Genomic DNA, 15877 nt, shown 5'->3' on the forward strand with positions numbered 1-15877 from the left:
TGATTTGATTTAACCTTCCAGCAATGAACTGCTTCAATAGCTCATTAGTTAGAGTAATTGGGTGCCTCTTGCCAAAGGCTGAAATCTCAAGGGTGCAATTTTAAACCACATTTAAATCCAGATAAATCACATTTTTTTGGCAAAATACTACTTCCTGTCCCTAAGAAAAATGATAAGCTTTCAAAAAGAGCTCCAAATGTTTCAGTCTTAAAAAATCCTCATGATTGTATTTGGAAGATTATGATCTTGTAAAAACAACCGTATTTTGGTGAATAATTAAAGGGAAATCACTTATATTCAATTCATTCCAAAGATTCACTGGACTATTGACTTCTGTTCTCCTCAGATGTAGACCCTTAGATCAAAGCTCCTCCATAGGTTGTAAGCTTCTTGAGGACAGGGAACAGGCATTTTGTTTCTATTGAAGTCTTCAAAGTGCTTAGTCCAGTGATCTGCAATCAAAGGTCCAAAATAAACATTACGGATCATCCTTAGGGATCATCATGGGCACAACAAACCCTAAACTCCAACAGTATTATCCAGCCACAATCTTGGGTGACAACAGTGGTAGTTAGGACAGTCTGGATTGGAGAAGCCAACAGAGAGTCTGTTCTCCTTCCCAAGAGGCTTTGGAAAGGTCAAGAGGCCAAGATGCAAACTCTAAAACGAGAACAGACCCTACCCTGGGAGGAACACGGTCCAGCACAGGACAAGATTTATGGGCATGTACTATGGAGTGACTTTAATATACAAATCTTTTTAGCTAGATCCAAATCTTTTTAGCTAGATCCATAGGCATGGATAGGTCTTCTTGTCATTGATGTCACCTTCAGGTTCTCATTTCAGGTACATATAGCTGGGTGCTTAGAGAGATACATCGTTTCCTCCAGACCAATGAAGACCTTAGATCTTCATTATCAACCACATCAACGCCATTTGTCGAGTATCTACTTATGCAGAGTACAAAAGCTTATAAGACATGAAGAAGCAATGTAAGGCAGGATTGCTGTTCCTGAGGAATTTCTAGGAGAAGGAAACTCACATGAGTCTGGCAACAATCACAAAACCACACAAAATTATTCAGGAACATTTGTGGTAATATTGACAAGAGCAATGATGATGATGATAATAATGATTGTATTTGTTAAGTGTTTATTATGTGCCAAACACTCTAATAATAATAATAATGTTGGTATTTGTTAAGCGCTTACTATGTGCCGAGCACTGTTCTAAGCGCTGGGGTAGACACAGGGGAATCAGGTTGTCCCACGTGGGGCTCACAGTCTTAATCCCCATTTTACAGATGAGGGAACTGAGGCACAGAGAAGTTAAGTGACTTGCCCAAAGTCATACAGCAGACAAGTGGCCGAGCCGGGATTCGAACCCATGACCTCTGACTCCAAAGCCCGTGCTCTTTCCACTGAGCCACGCTGCTTCTACTAAGTATGGGGATAGTTGAAAGATAATTAGGTGAGACACTGCCTCTGTCCCACATTGGGATCATGGTCTAAGTAAGAGGATCAACAGCTATTGAATCCCCATTTTACAGATGAGGAAATAATAATAATAATAATGATGATGGTATTTGTTAAGCGCTATGTGGCAGGCACTGTATTAAATGCTGCGGTGGACACAAGCAAATCGGGTTGGACACAGTCTCAATCCCCATTTTCCAGATGAGGCAACTGAGGCCCAGAGAAGTAAAGTGACTTGCCCAAGGTCACAGAGCAGACAAGTGGAGGACATGGGATTAGAACCCATGACTTTCTGACTGCCAGGCCTGCTCTCTATCGACTCTGCCATAAAACTGAGGGCCAGAGAATTTAAGTGACTTGTCCAAGGTCATACAGCTGGCAAGTGCCAGAAATGGGGTTAGAACACAGGTCCTCTGCTTCCCAGGCCGGTGCTCTTTCCACTAGGCCAATCTGTTAGCATTTTCTCATGGTTTGCAGAGTTCTGGAAATAGTTTGCTCCAGTAAAAAAGTCTGTATTTTCACAGGTATACAGCTCTGCTAGTCGTTTAAAATGGAAATTTTGATTAACGTTCGGTGCCTTTTCTGCAGATAATGATTATCCGTCTTCTGAGTAACCCATGCCAAGATTTTCCCATGTGACAATGAGAAATTAAGGGTGGGTTTTACTTGTTTCCAGCCAATGATTCTACTACAATTAACCTTAGAGCAGCTGCAAAGTAACCTGGAAGCTTAACACTTTGCAACACAATGTTAAATCCCAAACCTATACTGCTCTTTCCAGGCACACAGCCAGGAAAAGGAAGTGGGATACTATCAATGTTGCTTTTGTTTATTTTGTTTCTTAACTTCAAGGTAAATTCATTGTCTGCTGAAATGTTTACTTTTTTCTTCTTGGAAATGTCATTCATGATATGACTTCCACTGAGAACTACTATTTGTTTCTGAATTCTTTCCTCTCTTTCTAGAGCCCGGAGATAACCAGACTTTCTTTTCTGTCTCATCCTCAGCTCTCTCCTGTTTAAAAATGATTTAGTCCCAGTATCTGATAGTCACAGTATGGGTTCATAGTCAGTCTCAACTGTTTCTGTTGGTGCCTTGTTCTAAAGGCTGAAATTTTACTCTTCTCCTCCTCTGTCAGAAGATGCAAAAGGTAAAGAGATTTGATGCAGATTGGCTAATTTTGAAACTACTGAAGCCTGTGTCTCAAGTGACCTCTCTGCTTTTTTAACTCCAAATAAATGATTCTCTCAAATATATGAGAAAATATACAGATTACCTAATCCTTCTCAATTCCTTTCAATCACTATTTTTGCAAGAATTTGTTCTAAAACAAAACTGAACAACATTAGGTAACAGGACAGATTAATAATTGTCTGCTTGCCTGCTGAGAAACAGCATGACTTAGTGGTTAGAGCACGGGCCTGGGAGTCAGAAAGTCCTTGTTTTAATCTCAGCTCTGCCACATAATAATAACAACAATTATTATTATACAAGCCAATTGAGTTGGACAAGGACAACCTGATTAACTTGTATCTACCCCAGTGCTTAGGACAGTGCTTGGCACATAGTAAGTACTTGAAAAGTACCATAATAATTATAATAATGTATAATAATAGTAAGTATTATTATTATTAACTGTGGCATTTGTTAATCATTTACTATGTGCCAAGCATTGTACTAGGGGCCAGGATAGATGCAATATACACAGTGGGACTTTTAGTCCAAGCTGGGAGGAGAACAGCTATTGAATTCCCATTTTATAGATTAGGGAACTAAAGGACAGAGAAGATAAGTAACTCAACCAAGGTCTCAGCAGGGGAGTTGCTCAGCCAGGATTAGAACCAATTTCTCCTGACTCATCCTGTGCTCTGTTCACTAGGCCATGCTGCTTGTGCCTTTGCTGACTTTGATATAAAACAGCATCCAATAAGAAACAGATTACTTCAGTGTTTAACAAAAATTTGAGATTGTCTCAACTTCCCAAAGTTGCCCTTAACATTTCTCCTGACAAGGTGTGAAGTGAGGAAAAACATGGGGAAAAATCACTTTATTACCCTACCTGCCCCAAAAGACATACGGTTGATAAACACCTCAAAGCCACAGAGGGAAAGAGAGAGCTGTTCTGGAAACCAACTCCTTCTGTTATTCTTCAATTCATTTCACTGGCCAGCATGCAAATTTACAAAAAAACAGATGGTTTGCATTTCCAAAAGCTTTTGAATGTGCAAATCTTGCTTTGTAGCCCAAGAAATGCCTTTGTTTGTCCTTTCCCAGTTTTGGGGCTCTTCAATAACAAAGTCCGCTGATGAAGAAGAAAATCCCCACTGGATCTGCTTCAGCCTGAAGTTCTGGGAGCCAGATGGTGGCCGTGCCTTAGAAGTGGGCTTTTCGAATTCGCGGAGATCCCCCATTCACAGACTGAGTCTGTCTGCCTCCGCTTCTGTGTAGAATGACAATAAAGGTCTGAGCCTACAGCATGGGGCAACAAGCTGGACTCAGCCCCTCCCCACCATTCATTCATTCAATCGTGTTTATTGAGTGCTTTCTGTGTGCAGAGCAGTGTACTAAGTGCCTGGAAAGTACATACAGCAAATAAAGAGACAATCCCTGCCCACAACGGCCTCACTGTCTAGCAGACACAGACATCAATACAAGTAAACAGGCATTTATAGAAATAAACAGAATTATAGATATACACATATATACATAAATGCTGTGGGGCGGACAGGGGAGAAGAGCAAATGGAGCAAGTTAGGGTGACTTGAAAGGGAGTGGAAACTGAGGAGCTCAAACTAGTCTCAGTGAGCTACTACTTCCTTGCTAAATGAATTTAACTATGGTATTTGTTAAGGTCTTATTAAGCATTGTTCTAAAACCTGGGGTAGATACAAATTAATCAAGCCAGATATAGTTCTTCATTCATTCATTCATTCCGTCAGTCATATTTATTGATTGCTAACTGTGTGCAGCGCACTGTACTAAACACTTAAGAGAGTATAATTCCAAAATAGACACATTCCCTGCCCAAAACGAGTTTACAGTCTAGAGGGGTGTTCCTGTCTCACATGGAGATCACAGTCAAAATAGGAAGGAGAACAGGAATCGAATCCCCATTTTACAATTGAGGAAACTGAAGTACAGAGTAATAATGTTGGTATTTGTTAAGCGCTTACTATGTGCAGAGCACTGTTCTAAGCGCTGGGGGAGATACAGGGTAATCAGGTCATCCCACGTGAGGCTCACAGTTAATCCCCATTTTACAGATGAGGTAACTGAGGCACAGAGAAGTGAAGTGACTTGCCCACAGTCACGCAGCTGACAAGTGGCAGAGCCGGGAGTCGAACTCATGACCTCTGACTCCGAAGCCCAGGCTCTTTGTACTGAGCCACGCTGCTTCTCCTAGTTAAGTAGTTAAGATACTTCTTCAAGGTCACACATTAAGCAAGTAGCAGAGACTGGATTAGAACCCAGGTCCTCTGATTTTCAGCCCCATGCCTTTTTCCATTAGACAGTATTGCTTTCCTTTGCTTATGCTGCTTTCCATTTGCAAACCTTTTTTTTTTGAGAGTCCTTAATTTACCATACTTCTCTCCAGAATCAGTCATGACCCATTAGATCTGCATTATCCTTCTTTTCCCTTCCTGCTCCTCAAAAAGGATTTGAGTTTAAACAGAGAAGCAAATGGAGGATTTGTGACCAAGGTTTGCCAACAGTGAGGTGGCCAGAGTTCCCTGAGTTCAGAGTGAGTTCAGCGGTGAGGTTTACAGGGGATGGAGCCAAATGTCCAAATTTAGATGGGAAGAGGAGACACAAAGGAGAGACAGGGACTGAAAGAAAGATGAAAGTCAGAGAAAAGATAGAGGAATATAAGGAGGCAGGAGACAAAAGTATAGAAAAATAGGCAAGAAAGAGACAAAAAGGAAGAGAGGAAGAAAACAACAGGCCCAAAGGCATGGGTACCCCCCAACACATCAGAAACATAAACACAGAGTCACTTGAACACTCCAAATTTCTTCAGAAAGGTATTGGACTGCATCATAATACTTTTGAAAGCCAGTTACAAATGAATGAGAATGTAGCTGATGGGCTCAGGTGGCCACTGATAAAATTTGAGCCAAATCCACAAGTCATTAACCCCACAGGCCAGAGGGTAAAAGAGTGAATCTTCTACTTGCTACTAGATATGATCTTACAAGAGCAGAGTTATGGTGGGAGGGGTGAAGGGGGTCCCACTGTGGTTTTTGAAGGTGTGCTATTTGGTGGGCATACAGATGCCCACCTCAACACCTCTCAATTCAGTATCTTGCCCTACCTCCAAACCCCTCCTAAAACAATTCAATGGAATAACAATCATCCCTCACTTTTATGAGAAGGCCTCACCCCTGTAGGAGTTCTGGCAGCACTGATGGAATCAGGCTATGACATGAGGGGGTTCCTCTGAATGAGAGGCTTAGATTTGGTGGGGATGTTCTGTGTGAAATGGAATTATCTCCGGCCCAGGAAGGAATGGCCAGTACCAATAGCACTGACTAAACAAGCCCTCACTGCATACAGGACTCTGTTCTAGGTGCCTGGGAAACAGAAGTACAAGGATTGATCTGTAATTCTCTTGAAGCACCAGATCAATTAGGAACTTTTCCTGTTTAAATTCGCCAAGCTTAGGTTATCTCACCCCAACAACCACCCTTGCCACTTAAGTATATGAAACCATTCTTAGCTCTTGTGTATGTTTCAATTTGAATGCAACACTTATTTATTCACTTCTCCCGCATTGGAGTGTAAGCTCCTTAAGGGAAGGAAATAGGTAATTTCTTTATCCTGAAATTCCCAAATGCTTAGGATGGTGCACTATGCCAAGAGAGAGTTCAATAAATGCTAGTATTACTACTAATACTACTACTATTTTTAATTAATAGATATTTATTCTTCCATACTCTTGCAGTGTCCCATTGTCTCTTCATTCCTCCTCCAATTCCCACTCTTTCTAAAGAATTTGTGTCCGCTTGGCTCCTCCAGTAGATTATAGGACCCTTTAGGGCCAAGTTCACAACCTTTATTTCTATTGTTCTCTCTTTAGTGTTCAGTATAGTGTTGCACACAATAGTTATTCAATAAATAATATTAACTGGCAACAATAATAACTGTATTAGTTAAGCACTTACAGTGTGCCAAACACTACCCTAAGCACTGGGATAGATGCAAGAAAATCAAGTCAGACACAGTCCTCTATCCCACAAGGGGCTCACAAGTCTAAGAGGCAGGGAAAACACCCATTCAATACCCACTTTACAGATGAGGAAACTGAGACATAGAGCAATTACTTGACCTGCCCAAGGTCACAGAGCAGGTAAGTGGTAGAATCAGGATAATAATAATAATAATAATCGTGATATTTGTTGAGCATTTACTAGGTGTCAGCCACTGTTCTGAGTGTTGGGGAAGATATAATCTGGTCAGACACAGTTCCTGTCTCACATGGGGCTCACAGCCTAAGTAGGGAGACCTACTGCAGAGCTTGGACCTGGGAGTCTGAAGGACTCGAGTTCTAATGCCAGCACCACAACTTCTGTGTGACCTTGGGCAAGTCACTTAACTTCTATGTGACTCAGTTTCCTCTTCTGGAAAAGGGGGATTAGGACCATGACCACCATATGGGAAATGGACTGTGTCCAATCTGATTTCCCTGTACCTACCTTAACACTTTAGAGCAGTGACTGGCACATAGCAAGCATTTAACAAATACTATAAAAAAACAACAACAGGTACTTAATCCCCAGTTTACAGATGAGAAAACCGAGGCACAAAGAAATTAAGTGACTTGCCCAAGGTCACATTAGGCAAGTGGCAGAGCTGGGATTAAATCCCAGGTTTTCTGACCCCGAAGTCTGTGCTCTAGTAGGCCACACTGCTGGATCATGAACACAGATAAGACACTGGTAACTTCACAGAATCTCCTATTTTCTTCCAGACTCAGGAAGAAACAGAAAGAAGTGATAAAGAGATAGAAGGCAATGAATAGATGCCATTGCATTCTGGAAGGAGACTGAAGACCTCCCTTAGCTCAGCTGAAAAGACTGAGACAAAGACAAAGTTGGGCTTTTTAGGAGAGGAAGGATCTTAGGATATGGCTCTAGAAACCAGGATCCTTCATTGTGAGATTTCCAAGGGAAAGTTTGGCCCTGATAAATCAACTGTCAGACTCATTCAGGTGTTCATGTGATTCATTTGTTTTCATGCTTTCCTTTCCGTAGAGGAAAGAGAAAAGTAATCTGATTATTGAACTTCATTCTGCCCACAGAAAATCTGAATAACATAGGAAAAAGCAGCCAGACAAAAGAGATACTTTAGATATACTATTTTTAAATCCCCAGACTTTTTTTGCCTGCAGGTAGAGGACCATGAATGCTGTTACCTGCTTTTAGCAGAGTTTAAACATCCTTCATAAATCATTGCCATTACTAATAAAGACCAAAATATACTGTATTGGCTTCCCAGACACTGAACACAATGTTGGCACTTTTGATCGAATATTAGCTCCATGAGTCAGTCAAGGCACCCACCCCTTTATGTCTCCATACCCCAGCCATTCCAGATGGACCGCTTTTGGCTCTCTCTGGACATGGCTTGGGCAGCTTGGAACCAGATGACAGATGACAAATGGTACAGTAGGACTTAGGTGGTAAACAGAAGAATACAGCCGCTGAGTCATTAGGGAACCATTCAGGCCCTTGAATGCTTTTTCTAAGTCACTTGGTTCAGTGTGTGATCCTGAAAGAAATGCTTAATTTCACCCAATTATGTTACAATTCAGATCATTACATCTCTCTTCACCCATCTGCATTTCTTTTCTGCCCAGAAAAATGTTTTCTCTTCAGAAACTACTTTTCTGTTCTGATGTTTTCTTTATGTGGACAGAATTTTAGGTGCAAGATTTTTTTCCTGTGGGAGATATTCCTATGAAGACAGGGCATTGGCTATTCAATTTCTGGTCCTAGGACAATTTCTTTCATTTACAAACAGGAATATCATGTTTATCAGGATTAATCAATCAATCATATTTATTGAATGCTTACTGTGTACAAAGCACTGTACTAATTGCTTGGAGAGTACAACACAACAATATAACAGACATATTCCCTGCCATAAATGGGTTTACAGTCTAGAGGAGTAACTGGATTCTAATCCCTGGGGGACTGAGAAAGAGGATGAGGAGGAGGAGGCTAAGGCAAAATAATTTTAAATGACTAATCAGGGTCTTTGGGAGTGAGCTCCAAGATAATCAGACTCCTCTCTTCCCATGTCCCACAATTTAAAGGGTAGCATCACCTTTAAGAGCCAGTCACACTGGCACAGGCTGACTGAAGCAGCAGTTTTGAGAAGACTGCCTTCATAATGTCCCAAGCAGAGGCTATGTCAGAAAAGTCAAGAGGGGGAGTGATTTGTGAGAGTCAGCTAAGGCTAGCTTGAGGCCTTGATGTCGGACTATAATACAGCTAGAACCTTGCTAAATTCCTGCTTTAATCCAGCCCCGAGGGTGTCATTACTCCACATTTCTTTGGAAGTGGCAGAATCTTCCTCTAGTTAATAATAATAATAACAATAAAATAAGCACTTACTTTGTGCCAAACACTGTATTAAGAGCTGAGGTTGAAAAAAGGTTAATCAGCTTGGACCCAGTCATTGTCCCAAATGGAGCACACAGATTAAGTCAAAAGAAGACTTGGCATTGCATCCCCATTTTACAGATGAGGAAACTGAGGCATAGAGAAGTTAAATGACTTGCCCAAGGTCATGTGGTCAATACATTGTGGAGGTGAACTTAGAATCCAGGTCCTCTGAGTCTCAGGCCTTGGACTCTTTCCACTAGGCAATGCTGCTTGTACTTTCCATGCACTTAGTACAGTGCTCTGCACACAGTAAGCACTCAATAAATACGATTGATTGAATGAATGAATGCTTCTCAGTTGAATGTCCTGATAGTGATTGAAAACTGTTCTCACTTTCTGTTCTAGACCAGTCATCGGCCCATTATATATTTAGCATTCCTTCCCTATGTCAGCATTTCAAGGATTTGGTGTATGGAGCAAGATTTTTTTTTTTAAAGTTTACTTTGTTTTTATTCTTAGAATTCAGCCAGTGTTAAATCATTTTGGTCAATAAGTCTCAGTGTTGACTCATTCCAGAATAAAGTTCAAGTTACCTAAAAACAAGAAGATGATTTCTTTAACCTGAGAAAGGTATAGATGTTAGCTGCTAGCATAATACTCGTTACCCTTGGTTGACAGAGATAGTATAGCTCAACCAATACTGTGGAAGACAATCTTATTTCAGGGTGATTCAGCCTAGGGATAAGAAAAACTTCTTTCAGAATAGAAGAAGCAAGAAAGCAACATAAATGGGGAGAACAAGTCAATGTTACCCAAGAAACAAATTCCTTCAGTCAAGACTTTCCAAACCTCTTTTCTTTATTCCTGTGATGTGTCTATTTTTATCTATCTCCCCACAGCTGTTGTGAAGGTTATTTAATAATAATAATAATGGCACTTACTATGTGCCAACCACTGTTCTAAGCGCTGGGATAGATACAAGGTTATCAGGTTGTCCCCCTTGGGGCTCATGGTCTTGATCCCCATTTTACAGATGATGTAACTGAGGCACAGAGAAGTTAAGTGACTTGCCTAAACTCACACAGCTGACAAGTGGTAGAGTCAGGATTAGAACCCACCACCTCTGACTCCGAAACCTGTGCTCTTTCCATTAAGCCATGCTGCATTTCTGATGAATGCTTTAGGGGCCCAAAATTAGTATTGCATCATTCTCCTAAGTAGGCCTATCCAATTAACACCTGGGAAATCTTCTGCCTTGGATATGTTATAAACAATTAATGGTTCCTGCATTTTACCAAGAAGAATAAGAGAATTTCATCTCTCCCTTTGAAGTGAGTCAAATGTTAAATGGGATCCTGAGTCTCATCACTGATGACAGGAACAGAGAGACTAGGGATTCTATTAAGTATCAACCAGTCTATGTGATTCCTACTGAGCATTTGATCATGCCAGAAATAAACATAAAAAATGGCCATGGAAAGGGACAAGAAAAATGCTACTGAACATCTTACTCAAGAGGCTTCTATCTCATTAGCTGAGGCCGCTTGAAAATGTTCCTAGGTAGTTTGCTGCCAAAAATGTGAATCAGAGCAATTCCTTTCATTAGATGCCCCCAAACCTGACTATTTGTGAAATGTTTTGCGAAATAGAGTTTATGTGGTTCTGCCAGGAGATTCCAACCTCCTTCCCTTGGCCCATCTGTGGAACCTTCTGCTCCATACCATGGCCCCGAATGGGTTATGTTCATTTCAGGAATCCTAATTAGACCTTACTGAAAGAGGAAAAAATCCACAGGGAACAGGCAGTACAAAATAATATTTGACACTGATGTGGTAGAAACAGAAAAATGCATCAACAATTTAGGAATTATAGGTTGGTCCCTGCTGGGGTAAGGGGGAGAGCCCGCTTCACACTCTCAACTGCCTGCTGTACTTAAGGTGGCCTAGGCCAAGTATCCAGGCTCTTGCCCTAGCCCATTAAGAGAGACACTCCCCGGCCATGTCCTTGCTAAAAACCTTTCGTGGGAAGAACGACTGTTTACAGATAACTCAGCACTAATCACTGGACTTCCTTGTGGAAGGAAAAGTCAGTTGGGATACCCAAGTTGCTGTTTTGTGGAGGCAAAGCCAGGGAGAGAGGGGGAAGGGAAGTTGGAAGGGGAATGGAGAAGTTCAAAACATTTAATTTGGACTGAAATGAAAGTGCACATTTCACACATATTTTTAACCAACCCCAAGACACAGATCCTGACTTCGAATGTACCGAACAGGAAGGCATTTAGTGTTGGAATGCTTGTTTACCCTATCCAAAACACACACACGCGTGCACACGCGCTCACACACACACACACACACACACACTTATGGCTTCTGGGGTATCTAAAAGGGGATTGGCGGTGAAAAAAGTATTTAATTTATAGGCACAACCCCAGCTTCCTGTTTTATTTTTTCCTCTTTCTGACAACTCTGTTTTTTCAACTTTTTGAAAAATGATAGGAAGCACACTTCATCTCTTTCCCTTCCCCGTCCCCCATCTTTATTGACCCAGCTGTGAATTTCCCCCTCAATTTATAGCTTCTACCTGGCTTGAAATCTAAAGGGGAAAAGAAGGGGAATGAGAGAGAGGGCGAAGATGGATGTTATGCTTTCATGGTTACTGAGGTGGGGAAGAATCTGGGTGGGGGCGAAGTTGCTGTGGAGTGTTTCAAGGGCAGGAGATTGTGGAAGAGGAACTTTCTTTCAGCATGTGTACATTCAAAGAGGGTGAAATAGAGGGCAAAACCCTGGGAGAAGGCATTCGGAGCAAGAGAAAGATTATTCTATGTATCGAATGAATGGACCAAAGCCTATGAAAACCTTATTAAATTTCACCACAATTGGAATTCTTCAAACTGCCTAAGGGAATCAGAAGACATTTTGCAGAAGAAAGAGTCGAAATACCAAGATAATTAAAAAATTCAGCTGCTAAAACTTCCAAACTTTTACAGCCTCCTCTGTTGATAATTTTTCCTATTCTTTGTGGGTTAGTTGTTGGCTCTGTCACAATAAAATACATGGCAGTTGGTGAGATTTCACAGACTTTTACCTGCTGGATCATTACTGTACTTTGCTTTCTTGGAAATTCTGATTTGTGCAGTAGCTCCATGAATCTTTGAAATAAAAATCCCAAGCAGGTAAAATCCTTCTGGTTTTGGAGTTTGATCATCAATGACAATCTGCTTGAGGCTTGGGGTAGGTCAACCATCAAAAAGCCTTCTAAATTAGGGAAAAATATTTTGCTGTGACATTTCCTTCCTGAACCATGTGCTTGGAACAATCTGGTCGATCTGGAAAAGAACCAAATAGCATGGCTTCATGAAAAGAGAGCAGGACAGGAAGTCAGACCTAGGTTTTAATCCTAGTTCTTTTATTTGCCTGCAGTGTGACTTGTTGCAAGTCACTAAACTTTTTTGGGCCTCAGTTTCCTCATCTGTAAAATGGGGATTAAATGCCTGTTGTCCCTTAAACAGTGAGCACTTGTGGGGCAGGAACTATCTCTGATCTTATTATATTGCATGTTCTTTTCAATAAATGCCACAATTATTTTATCATTATTATCATTATCTGATGGTGTTCCATCATTACCTCCCGAGTGAGACCCTGAATTTGTTTTCAGAATAAAATGAATCTCCAGGCAAACAGTGAAGTAAAAATCCAAGCTTTCCAATTCTGAGCTGATGAGGATATTCACATGCCAGTGGAAAGGGACTGTCCTGGAATATGCTTTGTTGGGGATGAGTATTAGTGCACCATGCCAGACTCGCATTTTCGGGAGCATGTTCACTGGGATATAGAACTTTCTGTGTTTACTGCTGGTCAGGAAGGTGACGAAAACTTACAAAGTACAAGACCCATAAAGGTGATGAAATGGATGAAGCAAGTCAGACTTGGAGGAAGTGATCGTCATCAACAAACATTTATTGAGTGTCCACAGGGTACCTCCCTCTGCCTTAGCTGTCAGAAAGTCAGTCTTGAACCTGTACTATTGATTTTTTCCACTTTCACACTTGCATTTTTTGCTAAAAAAGAGCAAGTGATCATGAGTCATGAGGGAAAAGTGATGTTTAAAGTTCAAGGAGGACCAGCAACCTCTCAACTCAAACCCCAACTATATTTAATCAATCAACTTATGGTATTTATTGAGTGCTTATTGTGGGCAGAGAACAGTACTAAGCATTTGGAAAGCTGCAATAGAGTAGACATGATCCCTGTCCTCAAGGAGGTTACAACGTAGTCACGGGGACAGACACTACACTAAATTAAAGCAATCTAAAAAGTGTGTTTTAACTGCTGTTGGACCAGGAGGTGGGATGGATACCCGAGTGCTTAGTTGATACAGATTCAAGGGAAGAAAACGATAATCTTACAACTCATTTTAAATCACTCCCTCCCAGAACAGATGGGAGTAACATAATCTACCCAAAACTTTCAGCTATCTTTTGTTGTGTGACTCAAATAGTGAAAATGGAGATAAGACAGTTTGCTTATCAATGAAAACGTTCAGTCCATGTCTCCCCATGCCTCAAGAATCTCCAGTGGCTGCCCATCTACCTCTGCATTAAACAGAAACTCCTTACCATTGGTTTTAAAGCACACCATCAGTTTACCCCATCCTACTTCACCTCACTAAATTTCCTACTACAGCCTAGCCCACACACTCCGCTCCTCTAGTACCAGCTTACTCACTGCACCCTGATTTCATCTATCTTGCCGCGACCCCTCTCCCACCTCCTCTCCCTGGCCTGGAACTCCCTCACATCCATATCAGCCAGACTGAGACTGTCACTCCCTCCACCTTCAGACCATTAATAAGGTCATAGCTTCTCCAAGAGGCCTTCCCTGATTAAGTCCTCTTCTCCCCGCTTCTCTCTCCCTTCTGTGTCTATGCACTTGGATCTGTGACTTTGGACTTTTGGTATTTGCCCTACCCCCAACCTCATAGCACTTATGTTTGTATCTTTAAATTATATATTGTAAATTACTTATTTGTTCATATTAACGTCTGTCTTCCCTTGTAGACTGTAAGCTCGTTATGGACAGGGAACTTGACTGTTAATTCTGTTCTCCCAAACACTTAGTTGAGTGCTTTGCACATAGTAAGTGCTCAATTAATATGATTGATTTATTAATTGATAGTAAAACTGCTACCGCCAAGATAGATATTGGTTGATTGCCTTAGCCTTTGGCTGGCAGGGAAGATGATGTCTCTGCCTCATTTTATTGAATGTTCATCATTTCAAGTTTGTTCTGTCACTCACATTAGATTGTCAACAACTCAAGGCCAAGGTCTAGTTCTAATTTTAGTTCTCGATTTCTCCTAGGAGTTCTCATTGCATCTACTCAGTTAGTGAGTCAGTCAGTCAATTGTATTTATTGAGAGCTTACTGTATGCAGAACACTGTACTAGCATTTAGGAGAGTACAGTACAATAATAAACTGACATATTTCCTGCTCACAAGTTCAGGATTCAGGGCAAAGTAAGTGCCCTATCAATATAGTTGATGAAAATGAAAAATAAGAGGCCTAGAAGAGAAGGGAACTTTCATTCCATTGTATTTATTGAGCACTTACTATGTGCAGAGCACTGTACTAAGCGCTTGGAAAGTATAATTCTGCAATAAAGAGAGATAATCCATGCCCACAACGGGCTTGCAGTCTAGAAAGCTTGGTCTCATTAGGGGTCAATACCAGGCTATTGCACACCAACCCTACACATGCCTCTGTTCCTAAAAAGCAGCACGACCTAATGGAAAGAGAATAGGTTTGGGAGTCGGAGGACTTGGGCTCTAATTCCGGCTGTGCCACTTGCCTGCTGTGTAACCTTAAGCAAGTCTCTTCACTTTTCTGTGGTAAAGTTTCCTTGTCTGTAAAATGGGGATTCAATACCTGTTCTCCCTCTTACTTAGAATGTGAGCCCCATGAGGGACAGGAACTGTGTCAGATCTGATTATCTTGTATCTACTTCAGTACTTAGAACGTGATAAGCCCTTATCAGCTCATTAGGGGCAGAGCCTGTATCTGCTACTCACCCAAGCACTCTGCACACAGTAAGTACTCAATAAATACCTTTGACTGATTAAAAAATACCACAAGCATTATTGTTACTATTCTGACCACCATCCCCATCTCCCACATTTTGCCACTTGTGGGTGCCAGGGGTTAAAAGAGTCAGAGGAAGAAAGAGGTATATCAGCACTGGGCCCATGGCAGCATCAGCATGCCCAGACCTTCTTCCTGTCCCTCTTTCACCCACTACCTCTCCAGCCCTTTCCAGACCACAGTCCATCACCTCAGGCCCTCTCCTATCCTGCTCACTGGAGACTCAGGACAGAGGAGGCTTCCTTGTAGCAGGGGTTGGGGGGTGTTCTGATAAAGTAAGGCCAAGGGAACAAGAAGGGGAATATGAGGGTGGAAAAGGAATCAATCTATGAAATCAATAGTATCTATTGAGAGTTTACTGTGCAAAGCACTGTGGGTTCTAATCCCATTTCTGCCACATGTCTGCTATGTGATCTTGGGCAAATCACTTAACTTCACTTACCTCAGTTACCTCATCTGTAAAATGGTGATTAAGACTGTAAGCCCCATGTGGGACAGGGACTCGGGTGTCCAACCTGATTACCTTGCATCTAATCCAGCAGTTAGAACAGTGTTTGGAACTTAAATAGCACAATTATCATTATTACTATTACTAAGCACTTGGGAGACTCCAACAGAGTTGGTAGGCATGTTCCCCGCCCACAAGTGACACCTTAAC

At 41.4% G+C, this 15877-nt stretch overlaps 1 long non-coding RNA gene across 1 annotated transcript in view; it reads right to left on the reverse strand.

The window, feature by feature from the left end:
* Window positions 1-3349: 3349 nt before the first annotated feature.
* The window catches only part of LOC114809134, a 35752-nt gene continuing 23224 nt past the window's right edge, over window positions 3350-15877 (reverse strand). Inside the window, exons 3-4 of the long non-coding RNA XR_003756891.2 lie at window positions 12167-12407; window positions 3350-3915 (exon numbers count right to left, since the gene is read on the reverse strand). This is a non-coding gene — a long non-coding RNA (uncharacterized LOC114809134). The remainder of the gene's footprint in view (window positions 3916-12166; window positions 12408-15877) is intronic.

The sequence above is a fragment of the Ornithorhynchus anatinus genome, chromosome 2 (assembly GCF_004115215.2).
Source record: "Ornithorhynchus anatinus isolate Pmale09 chromosome 2, mOrnAna1.pri.v4, whole genome shotgun sequence".
Classification (NCBI taxonomy): domain Eukaryota; kingdom Metazoa; phylum Chordata; class Mammalia; order Monotremata; family Ornithorhynchidae; genus Ornithorhynchus; species Ornithorhynchus anatinus.